At 42.2% G+C, this 26,796-nt stretch overlaps 1 protein-coding gene across 8 annotated transcripts in view; it reads right to left on the bottom strand.

The window, feature by feature from the left end:
* TMEM108 (transmembrane protein 108) overlaps window positions 1–26,796 on the bottom strand; it is a 1,078,120-nt gene that overhangs the window by 378,598 nt on the left and 672,726 nt on the right. For 6 of the 8 annotated variants that reach the window (XM_049870593.1, XM_049870591.1, XM_049870588.1 and 3 more), the window contains one exon: window positions 26,431–26,527. The exons of the other annotated variants lie outside the window; for them this stretch is intronic. The gene's annotated coding sequence lies outside the window, so the exon portion shown is untranslated. The remainder of the gene's footprint in view (window positions 1–26,430; window positions 26,528–26,796) is intronic. 8 annotated transcript variants of the gene reach the window in all.

Here is a 26,796-nt window from a genome sequence, read left to right on the forward strand (position 1 = left end):
TTCCTATTCCCCACTATTTAACTTCTATTCATCCAGGTCCAGACTGAATCTGACAGCTTCCAAGAACCCTTTCCTGTTTGCTGCTCTCCGCAGTGATTTCTCCCTTTTCTGAACCTCTAACGCATGGCAAAAGAGCCCTAGTGACACAAAGGTTAAGCGCTCAGCTGCTAACTGAAAGACTGGCAGTTTGAACCCACCAGCGGCTCCTCAAGAGAAAGAGCTGGTGATCTGCTTCTGTACAGATTACAGCCAAGAAAATCCTATGCGGCAGGTCTAACTGTCACAGGGTCGCTAGGAGTTCAAATCGACTCCACAGCACTGAACAACAACAAATCATGCCTTCTTTGTACAGCTTGGCAGTTACAATGATCAGATTTCTTATGTGCCTGACCACACCCAAATGACTGTGAATGACTTCTTAACGGTTAAGGACCCCACCTTGTATCCTCGAGCCTAGTACAGTGCCTCTAAGACAGCAGATGCCACTAAGTGTTTACAATTTTGTGATTCTTTGAATATGCTTCCTGTCCCTCAATCCAGTCTTCATATATCAGCAACATTATCTGAACGCTTTGACTAGGCCATGTCCACTCCCTGCATTTCAGATTCTTCACCAGCTTTCCACTGTACTTAAGTGTGACTACACACTCCTTACCTTGCCTAGGACATTCTATATGATCTGGCTGTTTCTTAATCTCTAACCTCCTCTCTTGCCACAATCCTCCAAACCAGCATCAACTACCCACACCCGCCTTCTTACGGCTCCTAAACTGTCTCAAGTTCCTTGCACATGCTGTTCCCTCTTAGCCTGAAGTGCTGCCTCTAACACCTCCCCTCACCCCAGCCTGCCCCTTACATAGTAGTCACAGGGCATGGCTGACCCCTTCCCATCTGTCACACCTCAGCTAACTCATCTGCCTGAGAAGCCTTCCAGGACCCCACAACCTGGAGCAGATCTCCCACATTACTATCCATCTCAGCACCTGACCTTTCTTCTTCACACTCAGTTTAATTTAGAGTTTATTTCTCTTTTGTCCTTACCCTCACACGACATGTAAGCTCTCTGGAAGCATAACACATATCTTGGCACAGGCTAGATGCAGTGCCAAGTAATCACTTGATTTATGTACTGATTTAATCAACTGAGAAAACTGTAACTGAAAACATTTGAAAATTTGTTGTAAATGCTTCAGCTAAACAGGTGGTAGCAAAACAACATTAGTAAGTCAGAGCTGAACCAGGTGAGACACAAGCAAGCTTTGTTTGGGTGGACAGCATGAAGGAAAACTTCAGGACAAGAGAGAAAATGTCAAGAAAGGTCTGGTGGACCAGACGGGCAGGAAATCCACCTCTGGTGCCAGCCTTCTGGCCTGGTAGTACTTTTATACAGAATGCATCAATCACTCACCAGATGGGCAAATATTAAAAAGTGAGACAATATCAAGTATTATGAGAGCATGGGGCACAAAAGCTCTCATTACACTGGTGGGAGCAGAAGGTGGTATAGGCATTTTGGGAAACAATTTGGCATTATCTAGTAAAGGTGAATATACACAATCACATGAGACAACAATGTGATACTTAACTATATAACTCAGAGAAAGTCTCACAGGCGTGTACTTATGTAAGACGTACACAGGGAAGACATGTACCAGGAGACATCAACAGAGTACTGACGTTCCCAAGGGAATGGATAAATACTGCACATTCAAGTAAGTGAAAATGAATGACCTAGAGGTACACACTTCAACATGGATGAATCTCAAACACAACAAAGCAGAAGCAAAGGTCACACAAAAATACACACACTATTGTGGTGTGATTAATTCTTTTGTGTGTGGCCTTTCTAGCCATGATCTTCTATCTCCCACCCAGGTAACTATGTGATAGGGTAACTGTGGCCTACCAAGGGATTGGTCAGTTTTGTCTTAAAAGAGAACCAATTCCAGAGCAGAGAGGAGGAGCCCACCACCACCAAGGAAGGAGAGACCTACTGAGACCCGGCAGCAGGAGACGGTTAGGTGGGCTTCCCAGCCCATGGAGAAAGAAACTTGAGTGTCTTTGGGCAGACACTGAGGGCCAAAGAGAGGCGTGCCTGCGAGCACTGCTGGGAAGAGGCTATCATCATGGAAGAACTGGATCCTGAGTGTTCCTGAACCTGAATTGTAACTGTTATTTCCCTAATAAACCCCATAATCAGGAGTATGGTCTGTGAGTTCTGTGTGGCCATTGCAATGGATTATCGAACCCAGCAGAGAAGTAGAGAGTGCTGTGCGAGGGACAGCTGGTGTCAGAATTAGCAAAGATGGCAGAGAGAGGAGGCCTGTCTGATATCCGCCTCAGAGGAATCAGCCTTGGGCCGTTGATCTTGATTCTCCTCGTAAAGTGAGAGGAGGTCCAAACCCATTGCTGTCAAGTTGATTCTGACTCATAGTGACCCTATAGGACAGAGTAGAACTACCTCCATAGGGTTTCCAAGGAGCTGTTGGTAGATTCGAACTGCTGACTTTTTGGTTAACAACCCATGCCGTTTTTACAACTGTGGTTTCATTTTTACTTAAGGATATGTAGATAGATGGTAAAAGTTAAACCTGCAACAAAGAGTCTGCAAAATTTAGGATACTAGTTACATCTAAGGAGCCCTGGTGGTATAACGGTTTATGCACTCAGCTGCTAACTGAAAGGTTGGAGGTTTTGACCCACCCAGAGCTCTGATGGAGAAAAGTCCTGCTGATCTGCTTCCACGAAGATTACAGCCTAGAAACCCCTATGGGGCAGTAATACTCTGTCAGAGATGGGGTCCCTATGAGTGGAAATCGACTACAGAGCACCTAACAGCAGCAGTTACATCTAGTTAGGGGAATGACACGGGACGCAAAGGGAGAAGGGTACACTGAGGGCTTCAAAAGAAGTGCTAATATTCTACATTTTAGGCTAGGCAGAGGGTACACATTTTATTCTTCATATCTTGCATATACATAATTACCACTCTATTATGATACTTAATTTTTTAAAAGAATTTACAAATCCTGATCACTTCTTTGGAGTGATCGCTTCTAGTACTACAGTGGTTAAGCACTGTGGCTGTTAACCAAAAGGTCAGCAGTTTGAATCCACCAGCTGCTCCTTGGAAACCCTACGGGGGCAGTTCTACTAGTCCTACTCTGTCCTATACGGTCACTATGAGTCAGAATCAACTTGACAGCAGTGGGTTTTGGATCACTTCTTTAGAGGGGGAAGGTAAACGGTTTATTTGTATATTAAGAATACTGCGTTAATGGAGCAGAGATCCCTTCAAAATGGCTGCTATGATGCCCAAAGCCATTTATGTGCCCACGCGAGTGCACTACATAACATATCAGTTACTAATTCTCATCTTTTTCCCAGGTTCTATTTTTATTACCCTACCTTTTTTTTCTTTCTTCTTTCACTCATTATATTTTATGCATTTTAACTCATTATATTTTATGCATCTTTATTAGATAGCTGCCATCCAGTCGATTCCGACTCCTGGCGACCTTTGGTGCAACAGAATGAAACACTGCCTAGTGCTGCGTCTTCACAGTTACAGGCATGTTCAAGTGCATCGCTGTGGCTATAGTGCTAGTTCCTCTCACCGAGGGCCCCCTTCACCCTCGTTGGCCCTCTACTTCACCAAACATGATGTCTTCATCTAGCGATTGATCCCTCCTGATTACATGTCCAAAGCAAGTGAGTCAGATGACGTTCTGCTATGACCCACAAGGTTTTCATTGGGTAACTTTTGGAAGTAGACTGCCAAGCCTTTCCTCCTAGTCTGTCTTAGCTTGGACGTTCTGCTGAAACTTGCCCACCATGAGTGACCCCGCCAGTATTTGAAATACTGATGGCATAGCTTCCAGTAACATGCAAGCCACCACAGTATGACCAACTGACAGGTGGTGAATGCATCTTTGTAAATCACCCTAAATACTTTCTAGAACAAGATACAAAAAACAAAACAAACCCACTGCCATCAAGTTGATTCCAACTCATAGTGGCCCTATAATGATCCTATAGGACAGAGCTGCCTCATAGTTTCCAAGGAGCGCCTGGTGGATTCAAACTACTGACCTTTTGGGTAGCAGTCATCATTCTTAACCACTACACCACCAGGGTTTCTGAATAAGGTGAAGTACAAAATAAATGAGACACACATTAGAAATGATAATATGCCGATGCAGACAGGTTGAAGGGATCATCTTATTACCAGGCACACAAAATACTAAAAGGGCTCATACCAGATTGCAACAGGAATGAAGTTGGTGGTTATCCCAGTATATCACCACTTAAATGTCAAGCTCCAGGAAAATCCTTTCTTCACAGAAAAAATGAGTCTAAGTAAATCAACAGGAATCCAGTAAGAAGTGTCACGCATGAGCCAACAAACATAGTGAAATAACAGGGGTATAAGTACATGTTAAGAATTGTGATCGCAGTGAAAACTCACAGAAGCCACACTAGAGAAGTGAAGATGGGAAGCTTCAAATGGCTAATATGTTGCTTTGAATCCTTACACTTAGAAAACATATTTACACATCACGGAAGAATCTACAGAACAGTCTATTTCCTTGTTTACAGAAGCAGAATTGCCATGCATTAATAACCCTACAGTTATACTGAAAAAGTCAGATGTATAATCCCACCCACTTTAAGCCTTGAAAACAGCTCAACTATGTAGAAACAGGCACATGCTGGCATTACAATTTTCATTTTAAAATGAATTTTTATTCTTAGAATGCTATGTACAAATGAATGCCATATGGGCATAATACAATTCCTCATTTAAAAAAAACTGGCCCAGTTATGAACAAAATAACTCGTTAGAAGTCAAGGAGCTATCAATTAAATGCATCATAACAGTTCTTAATTAAGAAATATATATTCTATGTTGAGGTTCATTCTTTATTTCAGAAAAGAAAGAAAACCTGTTTCTGGAACATGAAAGAAATTGGGTTTCTTTCATACTAACCAGAAATGCCAATACTAGGCCAGAGGTCCAGAGATTATTAGGCTTAAGCCACAGAAGACAAGATGCCACATTCTCCCTTCTTGAGCACTGTAATTTTATGATTTCCTAAGACAAATTTGGTTGTTTCCTCTATAAGGCAACAGGTAAAAAGAAAAACCTTGCAAAATACAACTACATTTACAGTAAATCTTATCTACCATAGCTGGGAAATAGAACGTTCCAGCTAATTAAAAATTATGTTAGCCAGGAGTCAGGGTGTCTCTCTGTGAGTATCTCTGTGCACCAATGTGTGTGTCTTTATGTACATAGATATATGTTCATACATGTCCTCACACATATCCCACACATTTCCGTTGCCAGTGTCCACAGAAATAGAGAATTCACAGCACTAAAAATATACTGAACATAATTTAATTCGCTCAACAAATATACATTGAAAACATCTATATTCAAGGATCACCTTATCGTGGTTTGGCATCTAGAATGCCCCAGAGTGAGATCATCTCCCCAAAGTGACCCTGTAAGACATATTAAGTCCCTGACTTCTAAAAGCTGCAATCTAGCAGGGATCTGATTTCACTTCGATATCTCACGACTTTCAGGATCTTCCTGGGCAGGCATGATGATGACACTGCAGACGCGAGGAAGTGTCAACGCAAAGTTCTGGCTGAAAAAAATGCCAACAAACCAATTTCGGTTGTGTTTATGATTTACATGTTGTGTAAGCAATCTGACAGACTTTTTTGTGAGAAAGCAGTGCCTTTGAAATCATGATTCCATCAGCACCATCTTCTCCCACTTCAGTTCACCTCTGAAACCTCCACCACCACAGGCTGTAAATTTCCTTAAGAACAAAAGGTTTCCTTCTCTAACCAACATTTATTATTCATTTATTTATTGGAAGTATTTTAAGTGAACAACTGAGTGACAGTAATTACACTCACAATGTCCTGCAACCATCACCACTATCCATTCCCAAAACTTTTTGCTTAATGGTTAGTGAGTTTCAGGAAGCAGTTTGATGATTTCTACATGTTTCTGCTTGCAATTAAACTCATGCCCGTCTCTTGTTTGTTGTTTTTAGGTGCTGTTGAGTCAGTTCCGACTCATAGAGACCCTACTGGAGAGAGCAGAACTACCCTATAGGGTCTAACCAACCTTTATATTCACATTTGTTGTTTTCATTTGTTTTGAAAATTACCATTCACAGCCAAGAAATCTCTTTACACACAAAGTGGACCTTTAAAAGTATAGTGTTAAAACAACACAAGCATTTCATAAACTGTCACTCCTGTGTGATATTCTTATAAAGGAAGCAGAATCCAGAAGGAGCAATTAAAATTAAAACCAGGTCCTTTTGTCCAATGTGTCTAGCATCTGCCCATAGGGAGAGAGTAAGGCTTTATCAAGGAATCATTCTTATCAAGGAATCATTTTGAATTGAAAGTCCAAGAACTCACAAAGAGTTAAACACAAATGAGATGTCCCAAAATAGATCGCTTAACGGGCACTTCATACTTTTTTTTTGGCTTGTACACTAGAAACACTCTGGATTGACAGGAAGATAGAACTGAATGCTTCTTGGGTCAGTAGAGGTGATCCCTGGCTTTAGACCAAACACCTTCCTGCAGGCTGCATCTTCACTGAGTAGAGCCCTAAGGCGCACATAGCAGACACTCTGCCCTTGAACTGGCACACACTGCAGCTTCCATTTGCTCAGATGGGGAAATGGGAAGGAAAGAGGCAAGGTGTGAAGGAGGACTCTTTATCAGGCACAAAGTAACCCACAGAAATATGATGCAAAGGAGACACTATGCTGTGAAATATGTAAAATGATCCACAAAACTGAATAAAGCAGGAGAGGCCTCCATGACACCCTGCTGCTCTTTACTCCTCCTGAGGCAGACACAAGGATGAGCTCTGAGTGTTGGAATTAGGAGAGCCCCTCCTCTGGCTGGGATTAAAATAGAGCCTTCTGTGCTCTGTGTAAAACCACCCCTCAACAAAGAGTCTGGTGGGAGACCTTAACCAGGTCTTCCAATATCCACACCACTCTCCCCACATCCCATTCTCTATACTCACAGCCTTGGAATATCACATTTTATCCCTGTTAATGACAGTCACCATGAACAGCAGTCACCAGCAAGATGCTCTCTATCCTTGGCCTCTTCTCTGAATGCTCCCCTCATCTTCCTGAAATCTGGTTGTTCCCTAGCCCTCTCAAGTGCTGGCTATTTTCTCCCCATATTCCTTGAACCACACGGTTTAGAGAAAGGATAGATGTCCGTATTGCCTCTCTTTACTACATCCAGACTATTCTCCCTCCATTCCTCTTCCCTAAAAGCCTTCAGCTTTGAACTGCACAAAATCAGATGTAGCACCAGGTCCCCCTCACTCTAGGAAGATCTGGGTTCCTGGCTCCTGGACCTTCCCTATCACGGTCGTAACCATGATGCTTGGGAGTTTCAATACCCACACGGATGATCCCTCCAATACTCTGGCCTGTCAGTCTTGTCCTCCACCCTTACTTCAAGGACATACACCAGTTCTTAACTGAAATTCCTTCCATGTTACTCTCCAACACCACCACCTCCTCTCTTTCAAGTTCCCACCCTTTGGTACCCCAATTTCTGCAAACCTCTGACTCCACTCAGACCTGCAACCCATTGATCCTACCACTTAGCACTGTCTCTCACCCTCTTAATATCCACCTCACTTTCTTAACCAGTGTAAATTCCAAGATCAATTGTCATAACCACATTCTCTCATATACCCTGAACTCTCTTCCTCACTGTCATGTGGACCTGCTCCTTGGCAAAACCAACGTGATTAATTTCAACACTTCACTTATTCCTATCTCAGCCCACACAGAGAAAAAAGAGCCAATCCCAATGAATGGCCTCATTCTAAATTCATGACCTGGAACTTAACATGGATACCCTTACCCCTGCTGCACAATCGGCAAACTCCTCAAAAGTGTCGTCTCCAACTTTTCTCCTCCCTTTTCTCTTGAATCCACAGGAACTTGATGAAATGAACGGACACTGAATAATGCCACCAGATTCTAGACTAAAACAAATTTAGTTCTGTGAAAGAAAATTTTATATGAGATTGACTTCAAGTTTCTAAGGAGGTATCTATGTCCCAAGTTAGAATATGCACTCAAAGATTCCCCTTAGCACAAGTTCTTAGGATAAAACTAAAAGAGAATGGATGGCAGAGTGTACTGAAGATTTAAGCTCACTAACGAACTTCCTTCAAACCTACTCGGATTCTTTAGACCATGGGCTCATACCCTACTGACCCAGAAGAATGCCCATTAACTACAGACAAATGTTTTTATTCTCTGAGCCTGGAGAAAATAAAAACAATTCTAAGTAATGGGATGTTAATGGAAAATTAATAAAACTATCAAAAACCCTAAAAAGCTTTCCTGGCTATTGTTTGTGTACCAGGTCAACAGGTTATGATTTTCCAATGTGAAAAATAATTAGTCTGATGCTGCTAGAGGAAAACATTCACATCAGAAAAGCAAAAACTGGATTAAGGGATGACCCTAATTTTATCTGCAAAGCTAATAAGTGACCTTTTCTCCTACAAAATATATTCTCTTACTTTTTCTCCAGCACTGCCATAAAAGAATACTATTTTAGACTCACTGGCCATGTTATCAGATTTCAGTTGCAGGTTTTTAGAGTATCTAAAGAATTGCCCATAAATGAAAGTACCAGCTCCTTTTTAAAATAAATTGCCGAAACTGGTAGCAACACTCAGTTAAATGATGTTGGAGGTCCATAAAATTATGCCAGATCTCTCCTTCAGTGGAAAACATTTGCCATTTTTCCTTTCACATTTGGGTAAACACTCAAGGTAACTATTAAATTTGAATACATGGGTCAATAAAATCTCCCCCTAGGCAGATGCTTAATACATTCCACACCACAGAACTGTATATGTACTTGATAATATATATATTTTTAATTATTTTAGACTTTAAGCTTCTAGGGAACAAGGACACTCCTGTGTATGGTATCTATTGTCATAGTGTGTATGTAGTTGAACTTAATAGATGATGTTGCAAACACTCCATCAGAAGGACCGAAACCAAAAAAGAAAAACCAAACCCACTGCCATCAAGTTGATTCTGACGCATAGTGACCCCATAGGACAGAGTAGAACTGCACCATAGAGTTTCCAAGGAACACCGGGCGGACTCGAACTGCGGATCTCCTGGTTAGCAGCCATAGCACTTAGCCACTATGCCACCAGGGTTTCTAAGCACATTTTAAATACTGTTAGGACTTTTGAGAATGAGGCATGCTCTTTGTACAAACATTCAAGCTACACAGCAAAATGCCAAAGCAAAAATAAAAATCATCTAGGAAAAAATACTAAGATTTTATTGAATACTCCTTCTGTATCTACATACATACATATGTACATGATTTTTGCAGAAATGAATTTACACTTTTCATGCTGTCCTGTGATATGAATTGTTGTTTTAACTTGCTAACATATCACAGATATCTTCCCATAAAAACAAAGAACATATCATTTTAAACGGTTATATGGTATTCTGCGGTACACATGCATCATATTTAATAACAAATCTCCTGCTAATGAATATTTAGGTTATTTCCAGTTTTTTCTTACCAACAAAGCTATGATGAGTATTTTTGTGGATGTATCTCTTCACAGCTGTATCTTCTCAGGATAAATTCTAGAAGGCGAATTGCTGGGCCAAAAGGTAGGCAGAGTTTACATCTGTACATATGCTGTCAAACACCCCTTCAGAAAAGTTATAACAACATACACCCAACTAACCACACTGCTCAAGAGCTCCCCTCTCTTGCCAATACTACTATCAAACTTTATCATCACTGCCTATAGAACTGCATTTTAGGGCTATTAACATACAAACAAGCTCTAAATATTTCAGTTAGACATATCTTTTCAATCTTCTGTATAGTGACTTTTATCATATACAAGCTTTTAATTAGTATGCAATAAACTTAGCAATTTTCCTTTCACAGTTTCTGATTTTCATGGCATTTAAGTTGAAAGATTCCATCACTCTAAAATTTTTTAATGATCAATATTTTCTGCTAATACCATTTTTCTTAACCTTTCTGAAACCAGACACTCCTTTGAGAATCTGATGAAACTAAAACTATCCAGAAAAATGCCCATAAATATAAAAATTTTGCAGACAACCTCAGACTGCTCAATGATTCATTAACCAGCTATGTGATCTTGGGCAAATCACATGTTTTCTATTTGTATGTTTCTCTGCCAACGAATGTAGAACAAAATATTTATCATAGGACTATGTGTACACATGTGACAGACATAACCACTCTAGCCACAGGTTAAGCTGGTTGCCTTCTAGCGTCTTCTCTCCTGTGTACTCCATCCCCACTGCCTTGCTCCCATGCATAATACATGAATAATTTGTCAGTAAACTTGTAAAGAGGAGTTCTCTTTTATTTCTGCCAGTTGGCATCTCTGGCCCAGCCCCCATATATAAAGAGGTCTGGAAGAACTAGGAAAGAATGGAAGAAGTATTCCTTTCCATTTTCTATCCTCTGGGTTCATCTCAGGGAGCTCTTAAGTTTATTTTGTAATTTTTAAACTTTTTTTTTTTTTTTTAAAGTTCTTACTTGCTCGTCACTTATCTTTTGGCCACTCTCAGTTTCTATAAATTCTGGGTTTTTAGTGTTTACCACACTACAGGACAAGTTTTAAAATAGAACCCTAAGGGGTTACAGGGAATTGGAAAAACTAAAACTTACGAAGGACATAAACTACTGCATTGTTGTGAGAAGATAATAGAAGTGAAACTAATGGCTACTTCAGAAGGAGGCATGGAACACTGTATATTGCTTCATAAGTAGCAAGGAAGGGAGACCATGTCAGATGTAAGGAGTAAGGGTTTCATGGAAAAGCTAAGTTGTGTGATCCAACAAAACGTCAAGAAAATTACAGTACTTTATTGATGAGTGTTTTTATAGCAACTCCTTGAAATTCAAAGGGATGAACCCAAAATCTGGGTCACAGCCCAAGGTTTGCTACGCAAAAGCTACTGACTGGTCGTGGGCAAGTCACTGTCCTCGCCTACACTGCTCATCCTCAGCTGAAACATCGCGTTCTTACAAAAGTCCTCCTGGACCCTAAGCCAGCTTCCCATGTGGACTTCTGAAGCTATGCTGTTGTAGTGCGCCACTGAGTCAATTCCGAATCATAGCGACCCTATATGACACAGCAGAACTGCCCCAACGGTTTCCTAAGCTGTAATCTTTAGAGGAACAGATCATCAGGTCTTCTCTCCTGCAAAGTGGGTGGTAGGTTCAAATCACCAACTTTTCAGTTAGCAGCCAAGCACTTAACCATTGTACCAACAGGGCTCCTTTCTGTATGTAGCTCTACATACTTCAATTTCTCATCAGTCATTTAATTATTTGTTCAGTGTCTATCCTCCTCTCCATTTCATGGTATGCTCCATGTAGATGTTCACCTTATATCTCCTGCTCCTTGCACAGCGCGTAGCACAAAAAGGTGAATGAATGAATGAATGAACAAATGGATGAAGGGATAATTGAATCAATAAACTGATGGACCAAAAAATGAGGTCGTACACCAAATAATCTCCAGAGTATGTTTAGATGTTAATGTATCAAGGCCATTTTTTTTTTTCCTTTCGAACTCTATAAATGGCTGAGTCTAATTAGGTTAAAACATTTATGGATCACCTACTTTGAACAGAGTGTTATGGTTGGTCTACAGGGAGAAAAAGGATGAGTAAGGATACGTGAGAATTACACCTCAAAGAAATGGGTCTGGCTAGTAAGGGGAAAATTGCATTGAACAACTAGGACGAAGGAATAGTACAACTTTAATGAAAACAATGACTTCACGAGTATGACAGAGAACCCAAGGAACAGAGTAACTGATCTAAGTATGAGGAGCTTGGAAGACTCTCCCAATTATGGGGGTGAGAGTACACTACACAGAGAGGTGACCACACAGCCAATTTAAATGAGACCTGGTGGGAAAAACCTAGGGCCCTCCTGTTTCCTCACAGTGAAGGGGAAAAGAAGTCCCTAAAGTCAAAATTGGGACTCCTGAGACTGCAAGCTTTTCATGGGGATACGAGAGAAGAAAAATTAAGATTCAGCTCAACAGACAAAGTCAGATACAGCCAAACAGATATTAAAGCAGACTGCCTTCCTGAGGGGAAAAAAAAAAAAAAAAACCTGTGCCCATTGAGTCGATTCCGACTCATAGATACCCTATAGGACAGAGTAGAACTGCCCCCGTAGAGTTTCCAAAGTGTGTCTGGTGGATTTGAACTCCCGACCTTTTGGTTAACAGCCATAGCACTTAACCACTATACCACCAGGGTTTCCCAGGCTGCCTTAGAGGCATGAAAATTTGAAACCTTCCAGAAAAATAAATGTCACTCTGGGGAGAACCAGGCAAGCTGAATAAAAAATAAAAGAATGGTAGGTAAGTTAAGGTGAAGGGACCAAGACAGACTACAAACAGAAACTGTTAATGTAACGAAGCTCCCATATTCTGAGCTCGTGCTATGTGCCTCACACAGCACAGGGGACACAAAGAATGCCAGAGAAGTGCATGGCATGGTCCCTGCCTTGTAGAGACCTCCTCGTCTTACTGTGGAGAAAACGTAATGGAGAAAAAAACACCCTATTAAGTAACAAAGGCCCCTGCTCCCAACCAAGATGTGGCCCCAAAGAAGCAAAGGGAGGTAAACAGAGAGGCCTGGAACAGAACTGTGGATCTGGGCTTTGTCCTTGGCACCTCTTGGTCTCCTCCTTCAGCCTCTCCTCCGTCTGGAGCACTCCTTCTCCACTCCTCCTGCCCCCAGGGAAGAGAACTTGTAGGTGCCAAAGTGGCCTGCCCTTCTAGTCAAACAACAGAAGCCAGGAAGGGAACTCTAGACAGGAAAGGTGGCAGGGAGAGTGCCAGGCAGTGGTGATTGTGGTGGTTTAGCAGGGGGTGAGCTCCAGCCCTAGACATTAAAGGAGAGCTGCAAGCCAGTCCTGGTCTTCCCTCAGGAGCAAACTCTGAGAGAACTGGCCAGTCCTGCCCCATCCTGCCAGCTCTTCTCCCTAAATTCTCAGAGAACAGGAGAGAACTTCCAGGAGCTGGAGCGGGATTCTGAGTAGCCCACAGGGCAGGAAATAGAGAAGTTTATTAAAAAATGAAGGCAGATTAGGGTACCTGACCCCTAACACAAGTCAGCGAAGCAGTCATGGTTGAGCTCCTGTACATCTCTCTTTCCATTTATTCTTTTTTTTACTTTTCTTATTCTTTGTAGCTTTTTTTTTTTTTAAATTGTGCATTAGAGGGAAAGTTTACAGAGCAAATTAGATGCCAATTCAAAAGTTTGTATGTAAAGTGTTTCATGGCCTTGTGTGTCAGCACTCTCCCCATTTCTACCCTGGGTTCCCTGTTTCTTTTTATCCCAGTTTTCTACCCCTTCCCGCCTTCTCAGCTTTGCTTTTGGGCAAATACTGCCCTTTAGATCTCGTATAACTGATTGTTCTAAAGAGCACATTCCTTTCAGGTGTTATTGTTTATTTTATGGATGTCCATTGTCTGGATGAAGGTGGTCTCTGGGAATGGCTTCAGTTCCAGGTCAGAAGGGGGTCTTAGGGCCACAGTCTCAGGGGTTCTTCCAGTCCCTGTCAGAACAGTTCTGGTCTTTTTTTGGTGAATTTTAGTTTTTGTTCTACATTTTTCTCCTGCTCTGTCTGGGACCCTCCGTTGGGGCCCCAGTCAGTCGGTATATTTATAACTTTTTAAAAATTCAAAATCAATAGTTGAAAAAAAAATTCACCTTGCTCAAAGGCTGTTTGTTGCTCCCTCCAACTACGAATATTTCTAGTGTGGAAGGACACAGGGTTTAGGCTCTGATGCCTGCTCTTCAGAAGGAATAGCAAGTAATGTAGGGCAACTCAGGCCCATAGTTTATTGTTACAACTCTTCCTTTTCTTTAACCCTCAACTCACTCAAACACAGGCACTCTCCCCTCCGTCAGTGCTTATACAGTGAAAAGATCAGGGTTCCTGTTGCCAGCCCATAAGATCTCTCCATTCAAAGAACTTACCCTATATAATATTTGTCATTATGAGTGTGAAAAATAATCTGCCTTAACTCTTCTCCAAAAGAAGGATCTGGGAAGAGTAATGTATTCTGCTGGATCCTTTTACACCACGGTTATTCCTATGGTCTTTTATATATTTCCCTCAGAGCCTGAGGTAAAAACAGAGGAAATTACAGTATTTTGACAACTGGTAAGGATCCAATTAGCAATATACATGAAAGCCCAAAGAAGGGAGAAGAGTTCAAGAAGCTGTATTCAGTGTCTCTGAGCGATAAACTCATGAGCAAAACAGAGAGACGAAGTTAATTCAATGAGAATCACGCATATATATATATATATACACACACACACATAAGAAGGCCATGCTAATAACTAAAAGCCAACAGATCAAATTAGAAAAGCAAGTTATTCTTGCTTGAATGGAAAAGAACTTAAAAGTTTTATTTTGGTACAGAAACAAGGAAAACAGAAAAAGGAGGAGTAAGACAGAAGGAAAAGGGGCAGAATAAGGTAGGTTTTGAAAAATTAAAACTTACAGGTATAACAGCTTCAATCATTTGAGCAAGAGGTAGAAAATGATGTTTTAAAGAGAAGGATGAAAGGAAACACTGATGTGCTCTCAGAGCCAGCCCGAGGAGGGCAGAGCTGCCAGGAGAGCATCACTGTTTGATAACACTGACAGGCTTATTCAGGCTAAGCGTGTTATCACTGAGAATCAATATGGGGCAGTCTGCTTAAATGAACTTCCAGGGCTTGTCCAAGCTATCCTGTTAATGTCACGTTGCATTTTGTTAAGTGATGTTTGGCAAAAAAAGCTTATCGGTTGGGCCTTAGAAACCTTTTGTTTTAAAGAAGTATTACTTGTCAGGACAGCTATAACCTCAGCATTTGACACTCATGATAAATCTCACTACACCTGAGAGGAAACAAATGCTGAGCAAACGAATGAGTGCTCAAGGAGGCAGAGTGGCTGTGAAATTGCTGTCAGTTGCTGATACGGGTAGATATGCCATGCAGGACACCATGTGTGTGCACGAACATAATTTCCATAATCACTGGGGGTGGGGGTGGGCAATGGACCTTTAGGTGCATACTGATAGGGTAGGAGTGCTAGGATCCTGTCACAGAAAGATGTGGTTAGAGAAGATGTGAAAGTGGCAGGTAGAAGATAACTAATCCAGAATTGAGATGTCAACCAGCCCTGAAATTCCGATCATCAATAAGTTAATCAGCAAGCACGTGTGATGAGTTTATATTCAGAGCTCTGTGCTAGACAGGCAGACAGAGGACATGGGCGGGAGAGTACCCCCAAGGCCGTGCTAAGTGCTTCACCTCACTTTATGTTCACAAGCAACCTATCAAGTAGGTATTATGATTCTTATCCTGCAAATAAGAAAATAATATTTACAACAACAAAAAAGAGTAGCTGCTGAGGCTGCTTATGTACAGCCAAAAACTTCATGGGTTTTGGTTCCCTGGTTTGGAGGTTTAGGGTCATGGATATCCCAATTTATTGGCCAATAACAGTGTCTCTGTTCTGCCAGCTGGTTTGATGAGCAGTGCCTGGGGTCTTTCAAGTGGCCATCCAAAGCACAACAAATGGTCTCTGATCACCTGGAGCAACAGAGTAAGGACAGATAGGAATAGGAGGAGGATATGGAATGTGTGGCTAATTGGCTCCATGAACAACTGCCTCCTTTGCCATGAGACCAGAAGAGCTGGATGGTGCCCGGCTACCATTGCTGAACACTTTGATTAAAGATATTGTTGCAGAATCCTGATCAAAAGGGGGAAAATGAAAAATAGATTCTCAAATTTTCATGGAATCCAGACTTTCTGGAGCCATAGAAGCTGGATGAACCCCTCAAACTACTGCCCTGAGATAATCTTTAAAACTTAAACCAAAGATTTATCCCCTGAAGTCTTGTGAAAACCAAACAATAGTTTAGCTTAACTAGTAAAAAAGTTCTGCCTGAGCATTATGCTCTTTGAAGATCTGTCTATACGGAATCAAACTGACAAGAGCAACTCAAAAGAACAGACAGGAACCTTAGGGGGCAGTGAGTTTATGTCCATGGGGGAGGAACAACTCCGAAAAGGAGGGAGAGAATGGTTTCACAACTCAAAGAATGTAATCAGTGTCACTGAATTGTACATGTAGTAACGGTTAAATTGGTGTATGTTTTGCTGTGTATATTCTTGACAACTACAACAAAATAAATTAAAAAGAAAATTAAGGCTGAGTGAAATTAAACACTTTGCTCAAAATCACATTTCTAAAAACTGATAGAGACAGGATGGAAATACAGATTGATCCAGCTACTAGGCCCAAGGTTTATCAAGGCCATCAAATAGTCACATATAAAAGGAGGGGGACATCTATGCAGGAAGGAGAGAAAGGGGCCAGAGACCAGTTTGGATAAAGGACGTGTTGTGCGAACAAAGAGTAGAAAGAAAGGGAGGCTGCAGTCAGCCTGGGGACAGTCTTTATGCCCAGTTAAGAACCACTTTGTCCTACGACCCACTGGGAACCACAAAACTCTGGAAATAATGGACTGACATAAGAAAAAAATGCAAAAGATGAAAGGACCTAAACAAGGTAACCGCATTCATGGAGGAAGAGAAAAGATAAAGAGAGGGGCATTTGGAGAAATGCTACAAAGGACAAAAAGTTAAAACCCAGGACTGTAAATATGGGATTTTGGTCTCTCAAAGCAAAAACATTATTTTCTAAATTGGGGTCTCTAAATATTTCCTGGAAACCCTGGTGGTATAGAAGTTATGGATATGGATACAAACCAAAAGGTCAGCAGTTCGAACCTACCAGGTTCTCCTTGGAAACCCTACAGGGCAGTTCTACTCTGTCCTATAGGTCACCATGGGTTGGAACTGACTCAGTGGCAATGGTTTTTAAATAATGTCCTGACCTTTAATATTTGGCAAATATTTTATTAATGTCAAAAATTAAAAGTTCAAAAGTTATCAATAATGGTGCCCTGCTACCACCGATGATGGCCCTGACAGGGAACAAAATAGAGAGTTCCTGATGGAGCAAGAAAAAGGTGGGCTGCAGAACTCAAATTCCATTAAAAAGACCAGACTTAATGGTCTGACTGATACTGGAGAAACCCCAGAAGACATGGCCCTCGGAGTCTCTGTTAACCCAGAACTAAAATCATTCCCAAAGCCAACTCTTCAGACAAAGAACAGACTGGACTATAAGACGTAAAATGATACTCGTCAAGAGTGTGCCTCTTAGTTCAAGTAGATACACGAGACTAAATGGGAAATTCCTGCCTGGAGGAGGGATGAGAAGGCAGAAAGGGACAGAACTGGTTGAATGGAAACAGGAAATCTGGGGAGGAAAAGAGGAATGTATGGTCACGTTACAGGGATAGCAACTAGGGTCACATGTGTGTATAAATTTTTGTATGAGAAACTAACCTGAGCTGTAAAGTTTCACCTAAAACACAATAAAAAAAAATAAAAATGAGAAAAGAAAAAAAAAGTGGTCAGTAAATGTTCTTTCTTGTGGAACAGGGAAAGCTACTAATAGCTAAGAGAATCATGCTCCTCCTTGCCTGCTTTCTTCTTTCTGATGCCCCCTCTAAGGAGGTGGGCTGCTAGGAATGGGTCACATTTAAAAACATTAAGTCAGCCACAGCTTTACTTGTTTGGAAGTCCAAGGCAACAGCCAAGGATGGGCTCAGGGGAGAGCACACCAAGAAGCATCGCCCCTTCCTAAGCCTCACAGGAAGGGTGAGGCGGCTCACCAGGTGGGGGCTCTCAGTCACAGGTCCTCAGTCAAGCATCTGCACCCACAGTCCTTCCCCTGGTGCACATTTATCCCTCAGGGGTCTCACAGGGAGTGGCCTATGGCAGGACAGGATTCAAGGATCCAGGATTCTAGGCTCTCAGCCATCTTTCACTATCTCTCAGGATCTCTTCATATCCTGGAGGGAGCAGATGTCTTTACCATTGCTACAGAATCTTCATCGAGGGTCACTGCAAGTTACTTCCTGATCCTACGGGAACAATGATAATTTTCTTTTATTTTTGTAAAAAATAAAAAAATTATATATGCACAGATTTGAGTTGCTTTATCTTTATCTAGTTTAGCCTTCAAGATTAATGCTCATTTAAAATTAAAATTGAAGGGTTTAATCTTCTGGCAACACGTGGTTATCTATATATAAATCAAATACATATACATATATATGTTAAAATTAACTATATATAATTCTGTACTTTTTTCTCCTCTTTTTTTTTTTTTAATTCCATAGAGGGTGTAGGAATCTTCAAGAAGAAGAGCAACTGGAGCAAATGATTCCTCTCTGTTCTTTTCACTTCGGTAGTCAGCAGTTGGGTGAGAAAGCTGACCCCGGCCACCCCTGGGTAACAAACTACACTTTCTCCTCACCCACCAGCTGGAGAAGCTCTGCTGCACCCCTTTTCTGCTGACTCCCAATCAACAAAGCTCCATCCCTCTAAGGAAACGCGGACTGATTCTCTGTATGCAGTACCACCGGGATCCAGCTAGTTGGTGAGAAGAATTCAGTATTAGAGCCTTAAATGAATTCATCGACATGGTGAGCTCTTTGTGCTCCCACAGATCACCCCGCGCACAGCTGTGCTGGTCCCAGTGGAACCTGGACCGTCGTTCTTACCCTGACACAGAATCAGGAATAAGGACAGAGCCTTCTGTGATATTGTAATGCATTCCCTTGTAAAGTCACACTCGTTTGTTCACATGAACAAAACCCACTATAAAAAAAAATTTTAAATATACTTTCTAGGACAGTAATCCCCAAAATGACAACATTTATATGGAATTTATTTTTAGACTAATAAGCCAAGTTATTTTCTTTGTCAGAATTGGAATCTTACAAACTCAGCTGTTGAACAACACTTGTCAGAGGTGTCAAAACATCTTTCAACATTTAGACAGTCACCTAGCCGTTATTCTCGTGGGATACATGAGTGGCTGAGAGAATCATATTTGACAGATGGAAAAAACAGGCTATCCATATGGAAAATACAACTCCCCATTTCCCAACCATCTAGTCTAGCAATTTCCCTACTGTTCTATACTGAGATGCAGCCCATCGTCTCAATTAAAAGAGTGGATTTATGCTTTTCCCCAACTGCTACTGAACATGAGAACATGTAAGTTTTGTGAATAATCTTTCAGTTCTCTATGCTGCATATAACCCACAAATGCTATTTATATTGATTCCAGAAGTTAACAATTCAGGGTCGCTATGCCAGAGAGAGAGAAGTCCCTGAGTGGCACAAATGCTCACGCGCTCGATTACTAGCTGAAAGGTTGGAAGTTTGAACCCATCCAGAGGCACCTTGGAAGACAGGCCTGGTGCTCTACTTCTAAAAGTTCACGGCCTTGAAAACCCTACGGAGCAGCTCTACCCTGCACACATGTTCTTGCTGAGTCGGAATCGACTTGACGGCAACCAACAACAGCAACATACTACCGAGAGAGTCCCTGGGTGTTGCAAACCATTAAGCACTTGACTACTAACCAAAAGATTGGTAGTTCGAAGCCACCCTGAGACTCCTTGGAAGAAAGTCCTGCTAATCTGTTTCTGAAAGCTCACGGCATTGAAAACCCTACGGAACAGTTCTACTCTGCACACATGGGGTCACCACAAGTCGGAAATGATGCATGGGCAACTGCTTTTTTTGTTGTTGTTTATACTGGAAAGGGGTCTCACGTTCTTTAAGTCTACTCTACCACTGCTCTCTTCTAGGGCAACTGCCAGGATCACAGTCCTTACTGAAGCAAGTAGCCCTAGGCCACAAATGTTTGGACCATATCATAGATTGAATTATGTCCCTCCAAAAAATCTGTATATCAATTTGGCTGGGCCATGGTTTCAAATATTGTATGGTTTCCTCCATTTTACGATTGTAATTTTATGTTAAAGAGGATTAGGTGGGATTGTAACACCCTTACTAAGGTCACATCACTGATTCAATGTAAAGGGAGTTTCGCTGGGGTGTGGCCTACACCACATATATCTTACAAGAGACAAAAGGGAAGGGAAGCTAGCAGAAAGGGGGACCTCATACCACCAAGAAAGAAGCACTAGGAGCAGAGCATGTCCTTTGGACCTGAGGTCCCTGCACCTGAGAAGCTCCTCAACCAGGGGAAGATTGAGGACAAGGGCCTTCCTTCAGAGCCAACAAAAAGAGAAAGCCTTCCCCTGGAGCTGACGCCCTGAACTTGGACTTCTAGCCTAACAGATTGTGAGAAAATACATTTCTCTTTGTTAAAGCCATCCATTTGTGGTATTTCTGTTATAGCAACACTAGATGACCAGGACAGACCAGGAGAAGGTATCCGCATCCATAAGATTGCCTGGTGTAAGAGTTTAGGCCAAAAGGGATGATAGCTACTACAGAACCTATCATAGTCCATTCTCTTCTTGGAGTTTGGTCCATACACAGACCATCAGCCAGGTTGTGGGAGCAAGAAGGTGGGGCAGGAGCAGAAAGACACCAGGAGAGAAGCCAAAATGGAAATGCTGTATCATGTTAATGGCCAAGAAGTAGAGTACGAATGAGCAACCAATGTTAGTGGAGACATGCCCTGGAGTGGCACCAGACCAGGAACTATCTTCCTGCTCCTGAGTTAGGTCCCTCCCTGGCGGTAACAGAGGCCTCTGTTGATTTTGAGCCTCCGGGGCCAAGTCTTGCAGTAGCAGAATGTAATTCTTCTAGTCTAATAGAAAAAAAATCAGCTCCCAACATCAGTTCCAGCACTGTGAGAAGTGGCTATTGGTGGCCAGGTTGTGTCAGAAATTAAGAAGCCAGTCCCTCAGAGCACCTGCACCTTCACCAACTCTAATCACTTCTCCCTCCCAAAAAAGACACCAAGTTCATCTCTTTCAGCCAGTAATTCTCAATCACAGGCATTGGGAAATGTGTACTGCGGGTGGGGTGGATATCTCTGGTTAACACAATGACTTGGTTAGGTTGGAGTAACATGGGCATCAAGTGATCAGGGATGCTAAATGTCCTAAATGGGCAGGACAGTTCCATACAATGATAAATCACGCCAACACACCCTCCTTGAGAAACACTGGGCCCCCTCCAACATTCTGGGCAGACAAAAGTGGGTAAGAAAGGCAAATTACAGACAGGAGGGCAGTAAGAGAATAAGCAACATCCTCCCTCAGAAGTGAACCAGTCAAGTTAAGGCTATCCAAAGGTCAACGCGATCTCCTATGCACCTCCTTCCCTCACCTCCAGCAATAATCCTAAAGGCACACAAATTCTTACTCTCATACCCCCTCCCATGGGCCCAGTTAGCTTTCAACTTCATCTTTTAAAAAGCATTTCCACATCTTTTCATTTGTTCTAATTAGGAGAATTTCTTAATTATTGCTGTTGTTGATAACAGCAATGCCAAAACCAAACTCATTGCCATGGAGTCAATTCCAACTCAGAGCAACCTGACAGGACAGAGTAGACTGCCACATAGGGTTTCCAAGGCTATAATCTTTAGGGAAGCAAACTGCCACATCTTTCTCCTGCGGAGCAACTGGTGGGTTCCAACGGTGACCTTTCGGTTGGCAGCTGAGCACTTAACCACTGCATTACCAGAGCTCCTTGATAATAGCAATAGAGTCCCAGCAGCAACAGAGTATCAACTTAAAATTTTTCCACGTTGCTAAAGGGCTTAATTACTAAATCTGCAGTATAATACGTCTGTGGAAATTTCGCTTTAGAGATTAATTCTTCAGAGGATAACTCTTCACAGATTAAGTTTGTGAATTAATATCCTCTTATGAAACAGTTTTTTGAGTCACGCTGGGGAAAGAAGAGGTGAAATTCTCTTGCCGCCTCTTCCAGACTCTTTATAAAGCTCTAGGCAGTACTGAAAGAGACATCCTGCACAAACAAGCCTTACCACCGATGGTCAGGGCATGGGGAGACCAAATGGAAAGAGACAGCTCAGCAGCCTTAGTTTAAAGAGCAAATATTTTAGAGGCAGTGTGCTCAATTATTTGGGAGACAGACCCATGGCACTTTCTATTCTAAGCAGACATCACAAGGTAAAAAGTTCACCAGGATACAACTACAGTCTAAAAGTCTCCTCAGGGTAGAGAAGTCCAAAACTCAATTCTGTTTTAAACGAGCTGAGGTCTTGACTTAACTAGAACACACCATCCTACAAGTGGGGGTTCCCAGCCTGTATGAGTCAAACAGGGGTCATTACAGGCTGAAACAGTGCTGTCCAATCGAACTTTCTGTGATGATGAACATGCTCTACATCTGTGCTCTCCAATAAGGCAGCACTAAGCACATGTGGCTACTAAGCACTTGAAAGGTGGTTAGTTTAACTGAATAAGTTTTTTAAATTGTATTTAATTGCATTAATTTAAATATAAACAGTCACATGTGGCTTGCGGCTATTGTACTAGACAGCATAGTTAAAGGCTTAGACCAAGGACTGGAAAAATGATCCCAAAGTATATCACAAGACAGTCTTACTCATCCTCTGACTACCTGATAAAACACTTCCTTAACCCTTGCCGCTCCGTACACACACAGACACTATGTGTAAGATATCACTATATCACGCATCACTAGAGCAGTACTCTCAAATTTTAGCTCACGTAAGAATCACAGAGGGCTTGATAAAGCACAGATTATTGAGCTCCAACCCCAAGTTTCTGATGCAGCAGGTCTGGGTTGAGCCCCAATCATTTACATCTCTAACAAGTTCCCAGGTAATGCTGATGCTGCTAGGACCACACTCTGTGCAGCACTAGAATAAAAACTTAAACTATTCAAACACCAACTGTCATGGGTTGAATTGTGTCGTCCCCCCCCCCGCGCCTCCCCAAATGTGTGTCAATGTGGCCAGGCCATGATTCCCAGTATTGTATGACTGTCCACCCCTTTGACATCTGATGTAATTTCCTATGTGTTGTAAATCCTACCTCTAGGATGTTAATAAGGTGGGATTAGATTAGAGGCAGTTATATTAATGAGGGAGGACTCAATCTACAAAATTAGTTTGTATTTTAAATCAATCTCTTTCGAGATATAAAAGAGAGAAGTGAGTACAGAGACATGGGGACCTCCTACCACCAAGAATGCAGAACCAGGAGGGGGGCACTTCCTTTGGACACAAGGCCCCTGCACTGACAAGCTCCTAGGATGGGAAGATAGATGACAAGGACCTTTCCCCAGAGCTGAGAGAGAAAGCCTTCCCCTGGAGCTAGCATCACGAATTTCGACCTCTAGTCCCTTCAAATGTGAGAGAACAAATTTATCTTTGTTAAAGCCATCCACTTGTGGCATTTCTGTTACAGCAGCACTAGATGACTAAGACACCAACCTATCTACCAAAACAGCTTCTCTCACTGTCCCCTTTCTGCTACACAGAAGTGCCCCTTTCTTCTAGTAAAAACTTAACACCTAGTAGTATAAATGCAGGGTAGAGAGGATATAAATAAACAAGGCTACCTGTATAAGATGGCTTCTCCACCTATTAGATCCATGGTCTGTCCACATTTGTCATAAGCTTTGTGAGCCTGCCAGGATGGTTTACATCTAATCCCTGCACTGACCCTGTCTTAGAGTCAAGTTGCTGCCTTCTATTAAAATAACGTATATCACTCGGGTCTAGATCACTCGGGTCTAGATCAGGATTACAGCCTTTTCCACCTTTCTGACACACAGTTCTGAAGGGTAACAAAAGAACACACGTATCACAGTAACGCATTTATCAAAGGCATATGTTGAAGACAACTTTTTTCCATATTCCAAAAGAGAGGAGACAGAAAAGTAAAGGCTCTAGAACAAAGAGGCTTCTCCAAACAGTCTCTGGTCTTCATTAATCACCTGCAACAACTCTTCTGGATCAGCAGTCATTTGAAAAGATATTTTGATTTTGGGGGTTACTTCTCTATGTCCTCTGGTCTAATTATATATGAGTCACTTTCACAGTATGAGATCGCCCCATCAAGTGCACTTTCCTGACTGCTCTACTGAGCAGCCTCCTTCCTGCCTCCTCCGCCCTCCCCTTTCTTTTCTCTCCAAAAGAAAGCCTTCATCCAGAATACACTGTCACAATAAACTAGGACAGGCTGCCTTCAAATAAACTCAGATGTCAGCACTGTTCACCATTTCCCACCCCACCCTTCTCCAAATTCCCACTGCCCCTCAGTTACTGCCATCACAAAGATTAAGAGTGATCTTTCGGTCCTGGAAATGTGGGAAGACAGGTATTATTTCCGAGCACTTATAGAACCCCCTACTTGCCACACAGTACTATGCACATTACTTCCTTAGACTCTATCTACTTTACAGGTGGGGAAACTGAGACTCTATCTACTTTACAGGTGGGGAAACTGAGGCATCATTAAACTACAGTCCCAGAGAAACACAGAGCGAGATTAAATTCCTGTATCTCCCACTGTAATCACTCTCAACTGGGGCTCTTTTGGTGCCCCTCTCCCCTCCTGCAGAGATCTGGCATGTCTGGACACATTTTTGATTGTCAGGATTGGGGAGTGGGGGCAGTGCTACTGGCATCCAGTGAGCAGAGGCCAGTGATGCTGCTAAACATCCTACAACAACCCCCCCACTCCCCAAAACAAGAACTGTCTGGACCAAAATATCAACTGCACTGAGGGTAAGAAACTCTAGTCTACTGGTATCTCTAGGATTACGTTCTTTGGACCCTAGTTGATAAAAAATGGCTTACTCTACAATTTTATCATTGTACAGCATTTACACATGCCAGTCAAGTGCTATTTCTGACATGCCATACTTTTTAGTTACTTTTCAAACAGAGGCTATAGGGAGCCATAGAGGAAAATGAATAGAGCTTACAAAGCCCAACTCTTTTCCTTTACTGAGAAAACCTGGCAAAGACCAGCTCCTTTCCTTAGCAACCTCCGTCCCCTGAGCTGTGGTCTGCCTGTGACTGGCTGCTCACCTGGAGTCTTCAGTTGATGACATGCTTTTGCAGCTGCCTTTTCTCTGCTTTGCTCATCCCCACACCCATGTGTCACTCAAGAGCAGTAATGATGTACGTTGATGGGAATCTCCAGAGATCTGCAGCCCCTAATTGTCTATTTTGTTCAGTAAATTGCACTCATTACTGAGCCATGTGAGGCACCTACGGACATCAGCCTTTGTGGCTGCCCTCTGGCTGAGGCTGGGCAATGGGACATTATCTAGTAAGGCCTCCAAAGTAATAAAGGAAGCTTAAAACAACACTCCAACCAGTTTTTAAGCTAAATACAATTTTTCTTTTTTAATTCTTCATTCCTGTCCTTCTTTCCTAATCATCCTTGGCTCTGCCTAGATTTCCATTAGTTGTCCTTTGCTTTTCAAGGAGTCTGATTTTACTTCAAGCTGTAGAAGCTAGAGAGCTCAGAAAGAGACGTGGTATCTTATTTACCCCTTTTTCCCAGACTTCCACCTGGACTCTGAGAAGGGGACACCAAACAGTGACTTTCTCCTTCTGGCCTCAAAAATCATCAGCACAAATGAGAGCTCAAAGCCATCCTTGGGCATAATGGTCCCAATGCCAATGCCCAGTTCACTGTTGTTAGGTGCCTTCAGATTCCCAGGTCTTTGTCCCATGAAACCGCTGTAGAGACTTGAGCTGCCAACCTTATGGTTAGCAGCCGTGTGCTTAACCATTGTACCACCAGGACTCCTTACCTAATTCACTAGGAACTCTAAATAGATGAGTCAAGGGACATGTGACCACCAGTGACTAAGGATAAAGTGGAACTGGCAGAACCATGTGCTTTGCTAATGTAATTATTCACCAAACCTGGAATCTTCAACTCTCTGGCAAGCTGTTTCCTTTCTAGAGAAAGTAATTAACAAAAGAACAGTTACAGAAAGTGATCCATGGAAAAGGAGGATGGTGGCTGAAGGAATGTGAGCTGGCAGAGCTAACAACCTGATATGGTGCAGGAAAAGGGCAATCAGACCTGGTTCCATTCTCGACAACACACCTTAGGAAGGCCCAAAAACCCTTCCCTGATTCTAAGAAAATCACATCTCATGTAAAGAAATCCCTAATAATGCCTGAGATATTTCCATGCACATAATGAATTCCATCCCATCACCCAAACCTAATGGTTTCTTCTTCACAATTACTGATTGACATGGTGTCTATTAGTTGAATCAACAGAGGCTTTGGGAACCTTTCACAGGTAGGGCATCCCACTGCACTAACTCCGAGAGGCTGGAGAAACAAGAGTCCCCAGACTTGGCAAAGTCAGAGTAACAATGGCAGCCACTGCTTTTGCTTTACCCTGGAGTAGAGAGTGTGGCAGCCTTCAAACACACGTCTTCACAACCCATCAGCTCTGCTGCTTTTCACCAGTCACTCACGATCAATCGATCACCAGCTGCCAGAGACAAAAAAAAATGAATGAATGCATTAGGCCAAAAGACCCACGACTTCGAGTACTAAGTCAATGCTTGAGTGTATTTGTTAGAGTTGGCTAAGCACTTAAGAAATAGACCCAAACACATATAACGGCTCAAGCTCAATAAAAGTTTATTTTTGGCTCCTGCACACATACTGGACAGGTGAAAGGTCCGTCACTGCAGGGGTCCTCCTCACTGCAGGGGTCCTCCTCACTGCAGTGATCCAGGAACCCAGGCTGACAACAAT

Source organism: Elephas maximus, chromosome 26, assembly GCF_024166365.1.
Source record: "Elephas maximus indicus isolate mEleMax1 chromosome 26, mEleMax1 primary haplotype, whole genome shotgun sequence".
Classification (NCBI taxonomy): Eukaryota; Metazoa; Chordata; class Mammalia; order Proboscidea; family Elephantidae; genus Elephas; species Elephas maximus.